The sequence below is a fragment of the Anopheles ziemanni genome, chromosome 3 (genome assembly GCF_943734765.1).
Source record: "Anopheles ziemanni chromosome 3, idAnoZiCoDA_A2_x.2, whole genome shotgun sequence".
NCBI lineage: Eukaryota > Metazoa > Arthropoda > Insecta > Diptera > Culicidae > Anopheles > Anopheles ziemanni.
In genome coordinates, this window is record NC_080706.1 from 8,306,375 (window position 1) to 8,312,462 (window position 6,088).

Sequence of the window (6,088 nt, forward strand, 5' to 3'; positions counted from 1 at the left end):
GACATCAAACGACTCGGCGGCGATGTTGCAAGACTGCAGGTTAGTCTGCAAGGTGCTTTGGGTTTTATCCTTGACGGTGACCTATTTTCTGAAGCACCTCTGCCGACACCTTGACGAATCGAATTTGGTTGTCCTCAACATGGTTTGATTTTCGAAAAGAAATTTTCTCTCTTCTCCTGAAGCATAGCGTCACCCATTTCTGCTCGATTTGTGGCATTTTATTCGACTCGTCGGTTGCCCCCCGAACGGTTGACTCGACGCCCTTCGACGTTACAGGTCGCCTTCCATCAATTATGTATGGAATGTATTGATTGGCTTTGAAACGCAAAGCTCGTACGTGGTCAGTTTGCCGGTTCGTCGGCGGCAAAACCGGCGTGCCATGGGCGATATTCGATTTCTTTTTATTTCTTCTTGCTCTGGTCGATAGCGGTTTGCAGTTGCAATTGCATTCGGCAACAAGGGGGACCCGAGCCACACCCAGAAAACAAACATGAGTATGGGAGCCAAAAATCCTAAATTAGATAGCTAGAGTTGTGCAATTGCGATTCAGATTCATGAATTAGAATACATAATCTCTGCATCATTTTTGAGATTCACGCATCTTTTAATAAAAAATGTCTCAAAGATTCATCAATGTCTAAAGAACAGAAAAATAATGCCCAAAAATATAAAGCATGAAGATTCATGATAGAATCATTAAGTTTTCGAAAGATTCATCAACGTTTTATGATTCGAATCCCAAAAGATGCATAAATAAATCTAAATGAATCTTAATCTACATTAATTAAACTCGCTTGATGATTTATAAGGCACCATACTATAGACAACTTGGCATCCAAAATGGTCCTCTTAAGGTTGGAAACCGCATAAGGTTCTCTTAAGCTAAATACTAATTTAAAGCAATTTATTAAATTTCACAAGAAACTGTTTTTAAATCAACGTATTAAGCAAGTGACTGTCAAAACCGGGTGCATGTAAGGGAGGGAGGTTTATACATAAAAATGTTCTATTGAAAGCCTATGCCGAGTAGCCCTGAGTCCGGTTCTGGCAGCTTCAACTCGCTACTACGACCACCTCTGCCGTCTGCATCGTGAAAATCCATCGCCCTACGAGGTACGTCTGTAGCTCGAGTCGGCCCCAACTATCGTTACTATCATCGATTAAACGCTCGAGTGTACGGCTTTTGTGATACATCAATTACAAGACCAACGGGGGAATGGTGCCGGTCCGGTTGCGGGAATGAAATGACATTGAAAATTTACATTCTTCTAAACGAGAGCAGTAACGCCACGAGAAATTGTTTTGCAAAACAAACTGCCTTTGGCGATAGGAGAATTTGCCAAACAGAAGACGGCGGACTCGCGTAGATTGTCCAGCTTTGGGCGTGCGATGGCTTAGGTGTTGATGACGTATCAACCACTTGTGCCGCTTTTGTCCATGAGCTAGAGAGAGAGAGAAAGAGGGAGTGGAGCAGTTGATATAAAAAAATACGTTGCTACAAACGATGCAGCAAGTGGGGCTATTGCAGTTTTCCTTGTCTTTTTCCTTTTTTCTACTGCACACTAATCTTATCGCCGATGCGCGTCCTCTGGGTCGGTCGGTCGTTTGCCCGATGCAGCGATACAGCTGCTTCTTTTCTAACCCAACAGCGGTGTTAGTTGTCGGACGAGTTGTCCGTTTTAAGCCCCGTGCTTTCGCGTTGTTTGGCCTCGTGTCGACGACGTCCATCATCAAATGCACCCTCCGGGACGAGGCGGTCTCGCTTTATTTAATGCTGGACTGTACTGGACTGGGGTGATTGTCAGTTTTTTAGCCGCTTTTCGTCCTCCCCCACCGAAACCCCCACCAACATACGAGGGAGGGGTTATACGGACTCCACACGATGCAACTCTGTATTGCACGTTATCACACGGGTTTTCTTTTCGTTCCCGATGACAGTGGCCTTCGCCGTGCATATCGCCCGATGGGGACGTTCTGCGACGGTGTTTACCTGACGCCCCAGAGTGGTAGGTTACAATCCTTTTTTTATTCTGCACCCCCGCTCCATCCGAACGGTTACTTCATGCGTGCGTTGGTGTGTGGGGACGATTTTCCACGTGAAACAAATCTTAGAAATAAAACGCATCGCGAGCAACCGAATCGATCGATTGTGAACCGTTGGAAGTGGAACCGTTTCGTTGCCACAACCTTTTTCACCAGCCTGTCGTTGGGAGAGCACTCGCTGCACTGCTAAACAGCGGGCAAAATAACGATAAGTGACAGTTGAATGTCTACTTGCCATCGTCTCCCCTGCCATCGGTTGGTGTGTGCGTGTGTCTTAAAGGGCGATGGAAAAGCTGGCTGGTGGCGCGAAGGAAAAGAGATTTCGAACGAACAATCAACGCAACAAGCTAGACGGCGACCGGCTGTTTCGTCTGCTCTCTTTCTATGTTTCCCCGGTCTTGCTTTTCCACTTGGCCTCGCTCGCCGCCCCGACGGGTGACAAGTCACTTGCGTTTCGCTTCTAATTAAGCATTAAGCGCTGGGGCCCACCGTGGAGTCGAACGGCGCGACTCACGGACAGGGGGACCGACCTTTGGGAGGCGGGAGACACGGTTACAGAGCGGCACGTGGGATATCCACCCAGCCTCCTACGACGAGACCGCGGCGTTTGGCGTGGAATAGCGAGAAATTGCGAGCGAATGGACGCAGCGTTGCGTCGGGCAGAGGATTCTGGGCCAGGAGGGTCGTCATGCAAACGAGATTGTCGATAGGAAAAAGACGGGTAGCTAAGTAGCAGCGATTTCAAGCTGACTTGACTGATGTACGGTGAACGCGCAAAGCTACCCACAAGCGATGGCAAGAGTAACGCATAGCTTCAGATAGAAATTGGAAGATTTTCTAAGGGAAGCAGCAAAAGCAAATGGAAAGTAGATTACCTCAAATTTAAAGCGAAAAGCTTGAGAAGGAAAGTACTAAGCAAACATGAACCATGCTATGATCAATTGACATAATTTAATTTCCTGTAATCTATTAATATCTGCAGTAGAAATAATTGCCTGTTCAAGAGAAAACTGTACATTAACAATATAAGAGATTTGTGTCCTGTTTTGAATCCATGTTTAAAATCTCACGAAACCAACAAATCTTAATAAAGTCCATGTAGACATCTTTGTCACCTGGCGTCATGTAAACGTCCATTTGGACTACTTACTTAATACTGATATAAGTTTGCCCGTAACGAGGACATGGTATCGAAATAGACAGTTTCTCAGAAAAGTTCAATCGTTGCAAACCGAAGAGGTAGCGTTCCATAAAAGGGAGCGACGTCACTGGCACTCGCTAGAGTTGGCCGAAGTAAAGAAGAAAAAGTACATTATCTGTGCATTATATTTACGCAAGATTTCACGATCAAAAACCCTTCCTCCCGCGCACGAATCGTACCCCGGCGCGTGGAGTTGCATGTGAAACGGCAATAAAGCGTGGTATTTACGAACCGTCGATGTTTGTATCGTCGTAATCAGTGTCGAGATTTTTCGCCCGAGCCCTCGCGGCATACGCGGTGCAACATAAGCAATTAAGGGAACCGGAGGAACCGACCGACGAGTGGGGTACGGGAACGGGTCCGCTCTGCAGCTCCTTGCGCGAACCCCGGTCCGTTTTCCCGCCCGTTTCCTTAGACGGAAGGAGGGGGTGCTAACGATTTTGTGATGGACATTTCCGGAGGGGATTTTGACTTCTTAGAAATGGCACAGCGAGTTCCCCGGTTCGCGCCCCGGTATGCCGCTGGGAATGACAATCGTACATCGGCTACACGCTCGGACAATGTAAACAATGTTTAAAATTTAAATTTCCATCCCCCATCTGGTCGACGTTCGGCTTGGTCCCGGCATGTTTTACGCGAGAACGCTCAGGAGATGGGGTTCAGCCTCTCTCTCTCTCTCTCTCTCTCTCCCCGATTGTGTTCTCCGAAGGGACAAATCTACCGGAATGGGGTGCCTTTGCATTTTGCACCTCAATGGGCGACTGCAATTGAGTCAAATTAAGTCGCGCTCCTTCGGGATGTAGGGCACCGGTTTTGTTGTCCAACAATCGAACGGCGTTACAATCCATTGACCTAGGTCGAGGTTGCAGGAGTGAGGGACTCAGAACCAGTCACTGGCAGAACGGTTTCGTGGGCACAACTTTCCTAACCCCAAACCGAAAAAGTCGCCCTCTCCACTGGCTGGGGCTGTCAGCGGAGTGAACGACCTCACACTTCACACATTGAGGTTCCAGAGCCCTTTCCTAGTTGGACTGGAGCAACCGCATCCGCTCACATTGTTTCAGCAGAGTGCAAAGTTTTCCTCCCAACGATGGTCGGGGACGCCATTGTTTGTGCGGTTTTTTTCCACAAGGATCCCGCAGTGCCGAGCGTGTTTGGTTCAATGTATTATTTGGGTAAAGTGCGCGTTCGTTGGGACTTGACCTTCCCGACCCACCCCACCCACCGTTTCCGGAGTCCTCAGTCTCCGCTGGACACGCCACGAGGTGTTGTTGCTGCGATTCTTATTTTTCCCACCACTGAATGATTGTGCACATGCATGTCACCGCAACTGTCGGTCGGGATTCGCGTTCGCGGCCCTTGCCATCTCCGAAATCTCGTGGACCGGCACCGGAAGTGCCACGTTTCGAGCTGCATATAACGCGCGCAACAACAGGAAGGAAGTTTAGCGCGCGCTCTCGCGATTTCAGGAGTCTGCGTTGGCGCTAAAATGATTCTCGACAAAAAAGAAGCAGGACCCGAGCGATGCGCGGACTTTAAACTTTACTTCCCTACTTCATCTCTGAATCTGGTTAGACGTAGTAACGTGGGAGGGTCGTCTTTTTTGGGTCCATGTTTTCATTCCGGGGACATTCGGCTCTCAAATGCACGGGCGGAAGTTTGACTGTTTGGTGTTTTCGGTCAGCGCAAATAGCTGCTCATCCAGCCATGGAGTCGCTGTGTCCGGTTTGCAGGGAAAATTTAAGCATACCTCCAGTTAAAGGAGCCTGAATAAGCCACAGATTGGGGCGGGAATTGGTTTGAATTTCCCTTTAAAGGAGGGCAAATTCTGCGCCGATAGGAAGCGGGAAGCGATTTTATACTAGAGTAGCCCAATGTTTACTCGGGCCTGAAGTACATTCAACCATTGTTGTTGTCGCGGAGGGGGGAAAATCCGATGCAGTCACATGCATTGATAGTACGGCCTCTATAATAACAAGATATCTTTATCAACTGCAGCTGTGTGCCGGTTTCGGCAGAGAGGTTTGCGAGCGAAAAAAAAAACGCAAACCTCCCGAACTGTTTTAAAGCGTGACACACGGTTGGAAAAAAAAGGAAACGAAAAACCGTACCCACTCATCAGGCGGAAAAAGTGACACCCGTCCGGGGAGTAACTTTCCCAACCATAAATCATCCACCACTTCACACAGCCAGATTGAGCCTCTCGGAAACGGAACGGAACGGAACACGGGCTAACAGTCTGGTCTGGTCGGGCAAGGTCTCTCGTTTGTCCCGATTCGAACGGTCGGTCGGTCGGCCGGTCGGTCGGTCGGTCGGTCGGTGTATGAGGTAAATTAATTTACACTTGCATACAACGAAGCTCAAGTGGATGCACTTGTCTCTCCGCCCGCTTCGACGCTGACGCCGATGACGATGACGCCTGATGATCGTCGTCGCGTTCGGGCGAGACCAAACACTACGCCAACGACACTACGCTCGTTCGTAGGTCCCCCTTTTCAACCCCTCCCTTTGCCAACCCTTCCCTTTTCGATGGGGAAGCAAACCTGACGGTGGTGAACAAAATTAGAAATCGAACCCACGACCGAGCGGGAGCACGCGCTCTCCGGCCGGGCACTCGACGGGAGGAGGGATTCTTGGCGGATTACCTCGGTGCAGCGGTGTTGGTCCACGCCTGTATCGGTATCGGTTGCACTTGGGCCTTCCGAGTTGTCGCCCGCATTGTCCAACCCTCTACTTGCATCTGTGTTCGAACCCTGCGTTCCGGGGGGCGGAAGGCAAACCCCCGGTGGAAATGTAAAAGTTAAACAAGACCCCCGCCCTTCTTTTCCGCCACATTCTAACACC